We start from the raw sequence: 15,109 nt of genomic DNA, 5'->3' as shown, positions 1-15,109 counted from the left end.
AAGGGGGGAAATTGTGCAAGACTAAATCTACCTACCCAGGATAAGGCACCATCGTCACTTCCTCAGGACCTTTTCAGGAAATGGAATTGCTCTTACCAGATATCTGCTAACCTACACCACAACTCACTACTAATATCCCACTAGGACACTTTGATTTTTCTATTAACAGTGCTGTGTTCCTGAGTTTGGGGCTATGGAGATCAAGAGATTTGCTTTAATCAGTAGGGTTCATCATGTGCTGAGGGCCAGTTCTTCACAGACACGATCAGAATTAGAAAGCAATCATATGTTGTTACCGGAACTGAATTCAGTTTAACTTAATTCAATAATCATATATTGTGTCAGACAAGGTGCTAATTTCTGTAAGGACTCAAAGATGAAAAAGTCATGGGCCCTGTTGTCAAGGATCTTTCACTTTGTGATGGTGGCAACCATATAAACCAAAAAGCTTTGGGGAGGCAAATTGTCCTAAGGATGCAGAGACGCTGTGTAGGCACAGAAGAGAAACTTCCTATTTAGGTAAGAAAAAAAGCAACATGACAAAACCAAAACTTTGCCCTGGCCAGTGTCACTCATTTGGTTGGAACTTCATACAGTAACTGAAAGGTTGTAGGTGTGATTCCTGGCCAGGGCATATACCTACCTTGCAGGTTTGATTCCCAGTCCAGGTGCTTATAAGAGGCAACCAATCAATGCTTCTCTCTCATCTCATCTCTCTTTCTCTCCCTTCTTCTCTCTCTCTAAAAGTAATGAAAAAAAAAAAGTCCTTGGGTGAAAGAAAAAAGAAAAGCAGCATGACAAAATCAAAACTTTAATATTTTACCTAAAAATATTGATTCAATTTCTTGCATCTTTTTTGTAGCAAAGCCTGAGGGCTAGAAACTTGCTGAACTTGGTGCTTTGGTGACTAAGTTCAATTTGCTTCACTGCTCTTCCAACTGCAAGGTTTAGAACATTCTGAGCTTATATTCTGTTTTGCAATGATATTTCTCACATTACCTGCTTAGGCAGTCATTCCCTTTCAGCTAAAAATAGAATTTTCCTAAAAAATTTACAGAAAAGTTAATGCAGGAATGAATGGTGGGGCAACTCTCCATTTTATATTTTATTGCTAATTATAAATTTACTGCATAATTTCATTTCATAAGGAAGCTTACATTTAGTTTTAATTATAAAAGACAAGTGGTGTGTATCAGAAGCAGCTGCTCCAGAAAGAATTTCTGCTAAGAGTCATTTCCAAATTACACACACGCCAATGCACTCGGCTTGTATCTTTTCCTTTCAACCTTGATATGTGTGGGTTGTAATTTTTTCACATGCAGTATAAAAAAAATCAGGTAATATCTCAAGATTTTATTAGGCCTATTTACTTCATTTTTTAAAATTCTATGCATAGCCATGCAGGATAATCCCATTAAAATCACTTTTTAAAATGTGGAGATGAAAGAAAGGAAGGACTAAGGGAGAGAGTGACTGAAGAATAAAGAAGAGAAGGGAAGAAAATGATGAGAGGAAAGAAACATGAAAAGAATAAAAAAGGTGAATAGGAAAAAGTTCAGATAGCGAGCACAGTACTGGAAGAGCACAGAATAAAGAGAAAAACGACTCCCTGTGCTGTTTCCACTTTATAACAACACATCCTGGCTTAACAGGGAAGTGTAAGCTAGAATGTTGATGCTCAAGAGTTAGATACTCCATGGTCATTACTGATTTCCTGTCCCCTACTAATGTGAAGCCGTGGACAAATTATTTTCTAAGAGTTTGATTCCCCAACTATAACACAATATTAACAATAATACCTGCTACCAAGAGTTGACATCAGAGAAGAAAATAAGAACTATAATGTAATATTCACATCCTACCCATCAGATAAGCAAAAATACTCACATCTGATAATAACAAGTATTGTAGAGGACGTCAAGAAATAAGATTCGAATGCACATTTGCTGGGAATGTAAAGTGGTAAGTAATTTAACAACAGAAAAAGTTAGACACGCACATACTCTATCCCAGCTCTGCATTCAAAATCAGCCTTTGCTATGTATTAACCACATCCTACTAGGCATGTTTCTTAATCTCACTAGGCTCTGATTTCCCAACTATAAAATGAGAGCAACAATAATACTCTTCTCATAGTGCAGTCTTATTCAACCAGTACATAATGGCTGTCAACGCCCAACCCCCTTGCCTCACTCAACTCAGGACAACTCTGAAGGGTCATCCAATTCTCGAGCTTGAAGTAGAATTGGCAGAACCTTATGTTGCAGTTTCATCTTATTTCAACTTCTTCCTCTGCCCAATCCTGTCTCCTTTATTTTAAGTGTTATTCCTGAGATCTCTTCCTAACTTCCTGCACACACATCTCCACCTAAGACAAGTAGCATCACCATCACAATTACTATTGATGACTGTTGTTCATTCCCAGGCCCCAGGTCCATGGCTTTATGTGCACTGCAGTAACGCATTCCTCAGTCCTTCACATGAAGGACCACTTCTCCCCTGTGGACAGAGTGGTCCTCACACTCTCCAAAGCGATGACCCACTTCAATGGTTAAACTTTAACATCTCCTTAGCATTGCTAGTAATGCTGGTGGATGATGAGCTAGGATGAGCGGAAAGACCAGAAAAGAGATTTTTCAGCTGGCAAAAGTTCCCCAGTGCACCTAGACTACATCAATAGAATAAGATCAAAGTAAGATTTGAAGAAAGTTTAATAGCAGAAGTCAATTATTGAAATAAGTCACTATTAGGAAAGCAGAGATGACTGGTAGTTATTGAAATAGAGATTTAATAATTAGCTCCAGAAGTGTGGGATTTTCAGAGCTGTGTTGATTTGCCCACAGGCAAAAGCCCACAAAAAAAGTAAAGGAGCCATGCCATGGAATGACAGCAACCTGGAACAAGAAATAAAATGATACCTAATGGCACTGGGGCCCAACCAAACCCTGCAGAGAGGAAATTATGTTATTAAATGTCAAAACTCAGTGATTCCCTTTCCTTGCTAAGAAAAGCCAGCTGCTTCCATCCAGCAATTTATAGAATAAAGATATTTTGTATATATGAATACACAGAAGTGGTCACATTTCTTTTAAAACATTCAGAGATATTTCTAGTAAACCTACCTATGGTCATCCTCTTTTATATGTCTCCCCAAAATTAAGTGTGTTGACTCTTCCTTTCAACTTTAACATGAATCTTTAAGAACAATAATATAACAGGGGCCTCAACACGAGCAGTCAATCTGTCAAGAGATTTTTCTTTTTAAAACTGGAATGTTAGTTCTCCTTTCCGCAGAGAGCTTTAATTATCTGATGACTACAGTTTTCAGAATTACCTAAATAGCTTTCCAGAATAGTGGCTGTGAAGGTGCAAATAGTGAGCACTGGGGAAAGTTATCCAACAAAATGAGCACATTTTATGACTTCTAGGCATATACCACTTGCAGTGACTCAATTTCTAATTTATAAAGCATATTGTCACTTCAGATTCCCATCTCAAAGCTTATTACTTATGTTTAAGCTACATAAAAATAAAAGAAAATGAAAATGTAGAGACGCATAAGAGATTCCATTAAGCCAGCTCTGCTACCCTTGAATTCACCAAGGCATAAAATCCTGTCTCAGCCACCTCATGTGCTGAAGTCCCAGCAGCTCATTGGCTGGGTCTTCCCTACTAATGAACTGAACCTACCTTTGCTAAGTGCAAGTCCCTCTGTGGAGATCAAGAAAAAAGCATGGCTAAGGCAACCAGGGGTACAAAGAGCTTTTTCACTGGGCTCCTGGTAATGGAGCAAAGGTAATAGATATCACATTACCTTGCAAGTCAGTGGGGACAGTGAAACAGCTAGAGGAGAGGTGCAATGCTCAGCTCAAGACCATCCAAGGGCACAGAGAGGACACTGGGTACCTTAGATGGAAACCAAATTGGAATTTGATGTGACCCAAAGTTGAGGGCAAAGGTGCTGAAGATGGAGGGGCACACATTAATATTTTATGACCAACATGCAAAAAACAACTAACAGAGAATAAATATTAAACTTGCTCACAACTTTAAAAAACAGCTAAAATATTTATTTCTATAATACCTCTTTCTCTGAAGAGCTCAGGACAATTAATATTCACACTTAATGAGTTCTCGTAGTTCGAAGTTTCTCATAACTGAGAAGATTTTAGAGATGACTGTAAAATCATCTGTAAAATTTTACATGAGAGATTCTGAAGGAATATTTTTAAAGGGGAAGAAATACTTGTATGTGGAGTCAGGTCATTTTTGTCCACCACCTAGTGGGACAAATATTGTTTTCCCAAGTTGTCATGGGTGTGCCTCAGCCCAGCACACCCTTAGGACTAAGATGGAAAACCTCTCAGCCAGATCCCTCAGTTGGCAGTACTTTTTGGAGCTCTGTATTGAGAGACACTCAGAGACCCAGCCCCAAGTGCCAACTGTGTGGGAAGGATGCTGTGATCAATTTATATCTTGCATGGATAGAGAAGCATAACAAATATTTAACAGTAAGCTTTCCCTAAGAGTTTCTTCTAGAGAAGATCATCCCAAAACAGATAACCTCTCCATGTTGCCAATCGGTCAACCAGAGCAGATTGGACTGTTGTGGTACATTTCCATTACCTGGTTCACAGAAAGTGGGTCAGGACCAACATTAATGCATAGAAGAAAGGCATGGGATGCTCACACTGTGTCAGGGTGGAGTTTTCAGTCTCCTTTATCTGTTTCAATTTTTCCCAGGTGGTTGGGAGTCTTTTAATAAAAACATTAAGCCATTAAAATCGATCCTTATTCTTGTTTTTTTAAGAAAAATCAGTTTCTTTTGATTATGCTATTACAATTGTCCCAATTCTTTTTCTCCCCTTTATTGCCCTCACCCTACACCCCCCCACCCTCCAGCACTCCACCTTCCTTAGTTCATGTCTTGGGTTGTACATGTAAGTTCTTTGCCTTCTCTATTTCCTACACTTCTCTATTTAACCCCCACCCCTGCCCCATCTATTCTATGCCTACCAATTATGCTTCTTACTCCCTGTACCTTTTCCTTCCCATTCTTCCCAGCACCCCCTCCCCATTGATATCCCTCCATGTGATCTCCATTTCTGTGATTCTATTGTTATTCTAGTTGTTTGCTTAGTTTTTGTTTTTGTTTTCTAGGTTCAGTTTTTTATAGTTGTGAGTTTGTTGTCATTTTACTGTTCATAGTTTATGGTCTTCTATTTCTTAGGTAAGTCCCTTTATAGTTTCACATAATAAGGGCTTGGTAATGATGAACCCCTTTAACTTTACTTTATGTAGGAAGCATTCTATCTGCTTTCCCATTCTAAATGATAGCTTTGATAGATAGAGTCATCTTGGATGTAGGTCGTTGTCTTTCATGACTTTAAATATTTCTTCCCAGCCCCTTCTTGACTGAAAGATTTCTTTTGAGAAATCAGCTGATAGTCTTATGAGAACTCCTTTGTAGGTAATTGTCCCCTTTTTCCTCTTGTTACTTTTAAGATTCTCTCCTTTACTTTAATCTTGGGTAATGTAATTATGAAGTGCCTTGGTGTGTTCCTCTTTGGGTTCAATTTCTTTGACCTTCTCTGGGCTTTCTGAAATTCTATTTCCTTCACCAGCCTGGGCAAGTTTTCTTCATTATTTGTTCAAATAAGTTTTCAATTTCTTGCTCTTCCTCTTCTCCTTCTGGCAGCCCTATGATTCAGATGTTGGAACACTTACAGTTGTCCCAGAGGTTCCTCATCCTCTCCTCTTTTTTGAATTCTTCATTCTGCTCTGGTTGGGTATTTATTTCTTTGTTTTGCTCCAAATCATTGATTTGAGTCCTCGTTTCCTTCCCTTCACTGTTAGTTTCCTATATATTTTCCTTTATTTCATTTTGTATAGCCTTCATTTCTTCCTTAATCTTGTGACTAAGCTCAATCCATTCTGTGAGCATCCTGATTACCAGTGTTTTGAACTCTGCATCAGATAGGTTGTCTATCTCCTTATCACTTAGCTCTTTTTCTGGAGTTTTGATCTGTTCTTTCATTTGGGCCATATTTCTTTGTCTCCCTGTACCTATTACATTATAAGGGGTGGAACTTTAGATATTCACCAGGGCTGAGCAACCCTCTTTGCTGCATTGTGGTGCTGTGTGTGGAGGAGGGGTCAGAGAGGGAACAATGCTGCTCAGTCACTCCACTCTAGCCCCATTTTCCAATGAACTCTCCTGTGACACTGGGGGTTTCTCCAGCCTTCGTAACCCCCATAGAATTTTATAGCTAGAGATTTTAAGTCTCTAGTTTCCCAGTTGGCCAGCCCTGCCTCGCCCACACCTTGCTGCATTCCACCCAGCTGCCCATCTCTGCCCCTCCTACCAGTCTTGATGAATGTTTCTTTAACTCCTTGGTTGTTGGAGTTCCATGTAGTTTGATTTTCTGGCAGTTCTGGTTGTTTGTCTTTTAATTGGTTGGTATCCTTCTTTTGGTTGTGTGAGGAAGCAAAGCATTTCTGCCTATGCTTCCATCTTGGCCAGAACCGAAATCAATCCTTACTAACTAGAGAAAGGTTAGCTCCTGTCACAATAAAAGACCTAAGGGAGCTATTGACAAGAGCACACTACCATCTGTTCAGGAAATAACCAGTTGATTCACTCCCTGTGGCTGAACAAATCACCATAAATTGGTGGCTCAAAGTAACACATTTATTCTCTTATAGCTTATAGTTCTTGATGTGGGAAGAGCTGAAATCAAGGTGCAGAGCTTCATTTCTTCCAGAGGCTTTAGTGGAGAATTTGTTTCCTTGCTTTTTTTCACCTTTAACTGCATACTTTGCATTCCTTGGTTCATGGCCCCTTCCTCCAACTCCACAGACAGCAGCATAGCATCTTGTGTCTCTCTTCTCATTTATTTTCCTTCTATAGTCAAAACCCCTCTGCTTCTCTTTTATGAGAACACTTGTGATTATATTTAGGGCCCAACCAGATAATCCTAGACAATCTCCTCATCTCATAATCTTTAACCTAATCACAGCTGCAAAGTCCCTTTTGTCATATAAGGTAACATTCACAAGGGTTCCAGAGATTAGGATCCAGATCTCTTTGAAGGCCATTATCCAGAAGCTTACCACAGCCAGAAACCATGACTGCCCAGCCTTCACCACACAAGCAAAAGAAAGCTGGGCATGTGGAGAAAGGGAAAACACAGGAAAGGAAAGAGGGAAGGGCATGAGTACAGGAGGTAGTCGGTCTAGGACTGAGTTTACAGGGGCTGGAAAAAGCAAAAAATGTCATATACCCTCCTCTGGACTTCAGATTGTTCTCTTTTTGAAATTTAATGTACCTACTTGCCCATCTAGACATAACAATGCCCACCAATGAGGTTTTGAGTTTATTTTTCTTCACTAAATTTTTAATTTTTCCTAATTATAATATTAATAGCTATTTATATCAGAAGTTTGGGAACTACAGAAACTAAAAATCACCTATGATACCTCCATTATTAACAGTTTGACATATGCTCAGTTGATCTGAGTATCTGAGTCCATCTTTCTTAAGTAAGTCCTTGAAACATTTCAAATTCAGCCTTACCAAGAAATCCTTATTCAGAAAGTCAGAAACAGTCTTTAAATTTTTTTGTTTTTTATTTTTAATGAAAAGACCAAGATATACCAAAGGTGAAGTGCTTCATGCAAAATCACTTCATTAGAGTCAACAGTAAACATGAGACTGGTCTCTTTCTTTACATTATTCTGTTCTAGCCATCATCAAAGATTTCTTGACATTTCACATTCAGTTACACACGTCCATATTCCTAGTCAAGATTTCAATAATTTATTTGCTATATATGTTGATCGCACATCAATATTTTGACCATTTTTCCAAGTTATAAATCAATATCTTCATTTCCCTAGTCTACACTGTTATTATAGATAATAAATTGAAGTACAAATTAATCAATAATTTAGCTTATTAAATCCCTGGAGAAGAAAGAGCATAGATAAGCCTAACATGATTATTTCATTATTGTTGTTTTCGTTGAGCATACTTTGATGGTGAGAAAACTAGTGGGTGTTTTCCCTCATTGATGGCCAATGTGACTGTCACACGCAAATATGTCAGTTGAGCTTTAGTTATTAGACAATGAATCAATAACCATAGCGCTTTTACCCTTCAGAATAGGTTTCCTTTTTAACTGAGCTAAAGGAGACTCTCAAAAGCATGAGAGAGTTCATCATAATGAGCTTGAAAATGAAGCTATTCATTTGAACTGAAGAGATCCAATCCATTCTCCCTCTCACTCCATATTAACCCATTATTCCTGTTATGGAGAAAAGTATAGGGGCCAAAATGCCTTCAGCACTGCCAGCTAAACACTACACAATTTCTTCTTTAGGGACTCTACTTTCTAGCTCTTCACACAGAGATTGCAGTATAGTTGGACTCTTTTGAGTTACTGTCTTACTCCATCTATTTCTTTGAGTGTAATTCTGATCTGATTGTTAGGATTTGAGTATTCCCAGAACTGGGTTAAGAGATGGGCTAGCAAGCAGCAGCCAGCTCTAATGGGCATTTAAAGAATGCTGGAGTGAATCATAAGGAGAATGTCATTAACTCAGGCTTTCAAAATCAATCCCTTACATAATTGGTAAAATGTAATCTCCCCCTATTTCCTCTGAGGTAGAAAGTAATCTTTACAGAGGGTAAAAACACTCCTTGCTAGAGCCAACCCATGTCTTCTGAGCATTTTTTGTGACACACAAAGATTACATGGCCCAACAATCAGTGGCACCAATTCTGAGAACAGTCATCTAGCAGAAGCCTGGAAACTGACAAAATTAGAGTTAAATGACACATAGCATAGTGTGTTATTGAAAAGAAGAAAGAAATTTCAAGTTCTATGATACACCTCCAAAAACTTGTTTGATTTTTTGTTTTCCCAAGAAAACTGAAGAAAGGACAAGATACACAGACAAGTGGGGGAAAAAAACAAACAAGCTTCCGATATGAACAAGACCCTCCTTCCAGCTGTTACCTCTAATCAGCTGGAAAAACAGAGAAATGAAAGGTAGCTTTTAAAAAGTTAGAATTTTCTGAAGTAATTGTTTGTCTTGAACATTTAACAAGTATAATTTTGGAAAAAATGGGGACAACTGTAATTGAACAACAATAAAAAGAAACATAAATAAAAAGTATAACTTTATGATTAATAGAAAATCAGTTTCCTTCTAGCTCCACAAAACGAATATGTAAGAAAAAGATCTTACCTATTTTTAAATACTGGCCTGAAGAGAGCCCTGCAACATCAGCTCGCTGACGGTACCTACGGGTCTCACCCTGGACCTTTGCTCTGTCACTCACACGTTCTCTCCCAGCTTTCACCTCCACACAGCTGGTCCTACAAGGACAATCCGCAGCCAAACCACTGGGCTCTTCCACTTTCTAGTCATATAATTTCGTTTAAATTTCCTGACCTCTGCACAGGCCTCAGTCTCCTCCTCTGTAAAAGCTAGTAAGCATAGTACTACCTCACATGGTTAATGCAATGACTAAATGTTTGGAAACATGTAAAGTGCTTAGCATTCCTGGAAAACAGTAATCATTCACAAAATTATAACATCATTATTATCATTTGGGTGCTGATACATGGAATTAAATTTTATTGTACTTTATTTAGGTGTTATTATTTCAAGCTTTACTGAGGTATAAATAAATTATTTAAAATGACAACTTGAGAAATTTTAACATATATACACACCCCAGAACCATGACCAAAAGCAAAATAGTGAACATATTCATCACCCTGAAAAGTTTCCACATCATTCTTTTGTAATCTCCCTCCCGAATCTACCCTATACCCCCCAACATCAGGCAACAACTATGTTTTTTTGTTACCATACATTAGTTTGCATTTTCCTAAAATGGTATATAAATGCAATCATATTGTATGTAGTCTTTTTTGGTATGGCTTATTTTACTCAGCATTATTAAAGATTAATCCATGTTGCCACACATGGATTAATACCTGAGTTAATGGTATCGTGCCAACATCAGTCTTCTGGCTGTGCTGATGTACTATGCTTATGTAAGATATTATCATTGGGGAAGCTTGGTAAAAGGTATGCAGGAATTATACCAGCATTTTGCAACTTATGAGTCTTAAACTATTTTGTAAAAAGAGCTGTTTTTAATAAGTTATAGCCCAATCTCTACCATATTTTAGGGAACTTAATGGAAGGGTCTGTCCTACTTATGGAATGAAATAGACAAGAAGTTGAGAATTCAATATAGATTGGCTAACCCAATCACTATTTTTAGAGATATACATATATAATATATAAATACTCTTGGCAGCTAAATATGGCCACTTGACAGAGTTCTGGCCATAAATATATATGTACAAGCCTGCTGGTACTAACTCTTTCCTGTGTGCCTTGTTCCTGCCTGGACTGAACTAGGATCTGGAGATACAAGCAGCCATTTTGCAACCATGAGGATGAAAACCACAGGGTAAAATTGGTGGCACAAAAGGAGTATAGATGATACACCTCTGAACTTGTTTTGTGACAAAAATAGATTTGTACCATTTAAGCCACTACAGTGTTGTGAAAGCTGAATGCCATCTCTTTAAGGAGAAAACTATACCTTTTCTCCTGAAGCAGTGGAGCTCCCCAGTAGAGGCACAGCTGGGCCATGCAAAGCATGAGAGCTATCAGCCAGAGAGGCACCACTGTGAAGGTGTGACAGGGAGAATGGAAGCAAGACAGTGAGGAAGTGGGGCTTACCACATATGAGGCAGTACCTGAGGACTTCTCCCACATATCTGAGTATACCTTGGGGAGGATAAATAAAGGCAGTAGGACGTAAGCCATCATAATCTGGGTACATTTGGGTAACCTAGATTCCTTGCTGGTCCCCAAGATCACTACTATGGGAAAGGCAGGGTGAGACCAAGTAAAAAACACACCAAACACCAAGCTAAATCCATCTCAGTAGCTAGTTTCTCCCCTAGAGACTAAACGAAACAAGGTCCTTTCTCCTGGGGCTTCTGACACCAAAGGCATTCTACAGTCCACGCTTCAATAAACATCTCTAGTCCTCACCCACCATCAGCACCATCTCAATTACTTGAGTGGCAAGAGACTCCATCTCTTTTCTTCTCTTTCTACCAGCTTTGAAAACTTCTATGACATTATTTCATACTTGACCTATCTATGGGTTTGAGGGTTTTATTTGCCATGTTTAATATGTGGTTTCTTCATGATTTTGTAACATGCTTTTGTAAATGTTGCCACATTTTCTAACATTTATGTTTTAGACTCTCAGTCATGTTCTGAGCAACACCATCCTAAAATACAGGCCAAGGGCCAGCACATCCCACCTTACCATTCTGTTTTGGTAAACAGTTCTGTTGGTTCGCTGCCATACTCATTGTTTACTGATTGCCTATGGCTGCTTTTGCTGAGTTGAGTAGTTGTGACAGATATCCAATGGCCCCACAAAGCCTAAAATAGTCACTATTGGTCCTTTACAGAAAGAAGTTTGTCAACCCCTGGCATAGGCTATCATGTATTCCAAGTTAATATAAAACATCAGCATATCCAAACTCAAATTTATGTTGTTTATGTGCTAGCCATTTGAAGAAAACCCTTAATTTACCTGTTGGTGATTGATTTTTGCCATGCTTTCTGTAAAGGAACATTTATGCTTTTATTCAATACCCTCAATTGCTATATAATATTGTGAATTAAAAACCTGATGTTAAAATATAGCTTATTATTTGCAATATATGGTTTGGTCTTCACATATAAAGCATAAGATACATGTGAAATACCATTCATGGATTTGCTATAGTATTCTTTCTGAATTATTACAGTTAATATTGGTTTATTTTCAAGGGAACTTTTTTTGACAGGAGGAATCCTCCCATAATTATTTATATAAAACATATTATCATTCTTTTTGGGTCAGTAAACTAGATGACAGCTCAATCTGAGGCATTAAAAAGGCTTTAGAGAAATCATTTGCAGTTTTGGCAAAACATATTTATATATATATATATTGCCTTTTGGAATAGAGATGCTGAATATCTCTGTTCATGAGGTTCATGATACTGAATAAGAAAACTGTAAGACAATAAATAATTGTGTGACAGCAACATGCCTATCCACTAAAATGAGATTTTTAAAAAAATAAGCCAGCAACAGAGAAAAATTAAAAGGGAATGAAAATACATTTTCAATGAATTTAAAATAAAACTGCAGAATTTAGGAAGCCTGAAAACAACGAGCCCAAAATTTAATTGCTTCCTCTTTGGGATGCAGAAAGACCATCCTGGAGGTGTCAGTGGAAATGGAACAAGTGCTAGAGAGCAATTTTGCAATATCCATAGCTGCAGTCTTAAAGTGTTTGTACCTTTTAAACCCAGTCACCTCTACGTATGTACCTGAGGAAATAACCTGAAATGTGGATGGAGAGGTGCACTTTGACATTACCTACAACACTGCTCAGCAGCAAAAATAGGAGTAAAATCAATCAAATGTTAACCATATTTTAAAAACTGCTGGATATCGGTGATTCAGTGAACAGGCTTCAGTGAAGGAGTAACATTTCAGATGAGAAGCAAAAGAACTGGAAGTTAACCTTTCAAGAGAGAATAAAAATGGATGTATTTGTGGTTTCTAAATGCTGGTCTTTAGAGTAGTGCCACTGGCTCCTAAGAATCACCTGGATCATACGGTATTTGTCTTTTCCTGCCTGGCTTATTTCACTCTGTATAATGCTCTCCAGTTCCATCCATGCTGTTGCAATGGATAGGAGCTCCTTCTTTCTTTCTGCTGCATAGAATTCCATTATGTAAATGTACCATAGTTTTTGATCCATTCATTTACTGATGGGCACCTAGGTCGCTTCCAACTCTTGGCTATTGTAAATTGTGATGCTATGAACATTGGGGTACATAGGTTCTTTTGGATTGGTGTTTCAGGGTTCTTAGGATATACTCCTAGCAGTGGCTCGCCTTTAACAGGAACCTAAACAACAAAACAAACAAGCAAGCAAAATATAACCAAAGACACTGAAATACAGAACCGGCAGACAGGGACCAGAGGGGAGAGGGGAGGGAATTTCAGGGGAAAAGGGAAGGATTCACAGGAACAAGTATAAAGGACACATGGACAAAAACTAACAAGAGGTGGAAATGGGAGGGAGGTGGGGAGCACTGGGGCGGGGGGGGCTGGGATGGGAGTAAAAGACAGAAAACTGTACTTAAACAATAATTAAATAAAAATAAATAAAGTATTTTTAAAAAAAAGAATCAGCTGAAAAAAAACCATTTTAAAAATACAGATCCCAGGGCCCTCTCCTCTAGATTCAGATGTTTTAGACTAGGAGTGAGGTCTGGAATGGGCATTTTGTTTTTCCAAGCTTCATCCCATGATCCTGATGCACACCTAGAGCTGGATATACATATACATACAAGAACTCGACAGGCCATTCAGTGGGTTCTGATAGCCAATTCTCCTCCACACTTCATAACTAATAACCATTAACATGACATTTCCATACTATATTCATCAGGACATGCTTTCTATGAGATGTTAATAATAAATAAATATCTAAATGCACAAACAAAAGTAAGGTTCTATATTTAAAAAATTTGAGAAACACTTGGTTTAAATAAAGTTAGAGCATTTTCTTTACTTCCAATAGCTGTCTCCACATGGGAAGATATGATAGGTAGCATTTCTCTAGTTTATTTGACTAAGGAACCCTCTTTTTGGTATGTCCTATCTTAATATCTTGCAGAACTGATGTTCTACAGAACACAGTTCAAGAAACTGTCTTACCCAGAAGGCCTAGGAAGCAGTAAATGGGATGCTGCTGTCTCAGTGCTCTACCATGAACCCTGCTGTACTTGTCCCTCTTCCCAATTTTCCACCATGCTGTGATGTCTCCTTTCCTCAGATCCCCTTGTGTCTGGTCGCAGATAGCTCTCACTCTTCCTCCATGAACTTGTGCATGCATAGTCATTGAGGATTAAGTCATTACCATTGGTTAGCATGAAAGATTTGCTTCCCTCTAGTTAGCTCTACAGTATTATTGTGGCTGTGATAGAGGGGTCTCTCTCTTTCTCTCTCTGTCACTGGAGGATGGGTTTTTTGGAGGTGTCACCACTCTTGCATGCTCAAAGAGTAGGTGGAAAGGGATCCTCCTTTTGAGCTTCTCTAAGTCCTGCCTGACACCATTAAATACCCCAAAGCAACCCCAGGATAGTTTTCATTCTTGGTACCAGATATTGTGTGGATGAAGCTAAAAAGGGTTACAGATGCAAGAACCTATTGCCCCTCAACCACAATCTCTAAAGTCCTGGGAGAACAGGGAGGATGTTAAAAGACCTTTTTAGACAGATAGTATCCATCACATAAGAGGAACCAGTCAATGCGCAAGTCAGAAATAAATGTTCACATGGATTTTATAAGCTTTACATATTTACAATAAGTTCTACTTCTCTCCCAATTTGATTCCCCTCCTGTCACCATGGCAATTTGTAAGAGAAAAGAGAAATCAGGAGAGGTTCCTGATCTTGCCCCTTAAAAAGCACACACACGCACAGTGTGTACAAGGTCCCTAGGAATTTGTTTGTTTATGAACTTTTGACTCCCTTCACCCATTGATTCTGTCTTGACCAGATGCTTTTATATTCCTTTGGTAATAAAAATAGGTAGTTACTATATATAGAAAACATATATTCTTTGCATTTCCTAATCAATACTCTACTTCATAAAGGCCTTCAAAGGTCTAAACAAAGTAGAGAATCTGGAGAGAAAAAAGAAAAAAGGAACAGCCAGCAAAACAACCATGCAATTATATAACCACTCAAAACTGTGCTGCCCTGAGGAAGACGAGAGAGGGAGAAAATGTGAAAGATTTTTTTACCCCTCAATGCTATTTCAACATGAGATTAGTATTAATGCTCTATGTGATTGATTCATAATTACATATCTCCAACAGAGACTGCAGAGCTGGGCCTGAAATCATAGTCTGTGAAGTCTGGGTCATGCAAGAGTACAAAGTGACCCATATGACATCATCATGGTGACCATACTTAAAATTGTTCCTCCA

At 38.3% G+C, this 15,109-nt stretch overlaps 1 long non-coding RNA gene across 3 annotated transcripts in view; it reads right to left on the bottom strand.

Annotated features, from left to right (window-relative positions):
• The window catches only part of LOC119048162 (uncharacterized), a 158,107-nt gene that overhangs the window by 124,699 nt on the left and 18,299 nt on the right, over positions 1–15,109 (bottom strand). For all 3 annotated transcript variants that reach the window (XR_008391456.1, XR_008391455.1, XR_008391457.1), the window contains exon 2: positions 644–740. This is a non-coding gene — a long non-coding RNA (uncharacterized LOC119048162). The remainder of the gene's footprint in view (positions 1–643; positions 741–15,109) is intronic.

This window comes from Artibeus jamaicensis, unplaced genomic scaffold, assembly GCF_021234435.1.
Source record: "Artibeus jamaicensis isolate MK-2021 breed Jamaican fruit bat unplaced genomic scaffold, CSHL_Jam_final contig_373, whole genome shotgun sequence".
In the NCBI taxonomy this organism is placed as follows: Eukaryota; Metazoa; Chordata; class Mammalia; order Chiroptera; family Phyllostomidae; genus Artibeus; species Artibeus jamaicensis.
The sequence above is the reverse complement of the archived record's forward strand: the minus strand, read 5'-3'. Positions and strand labels throughout refer to the sequence as shown.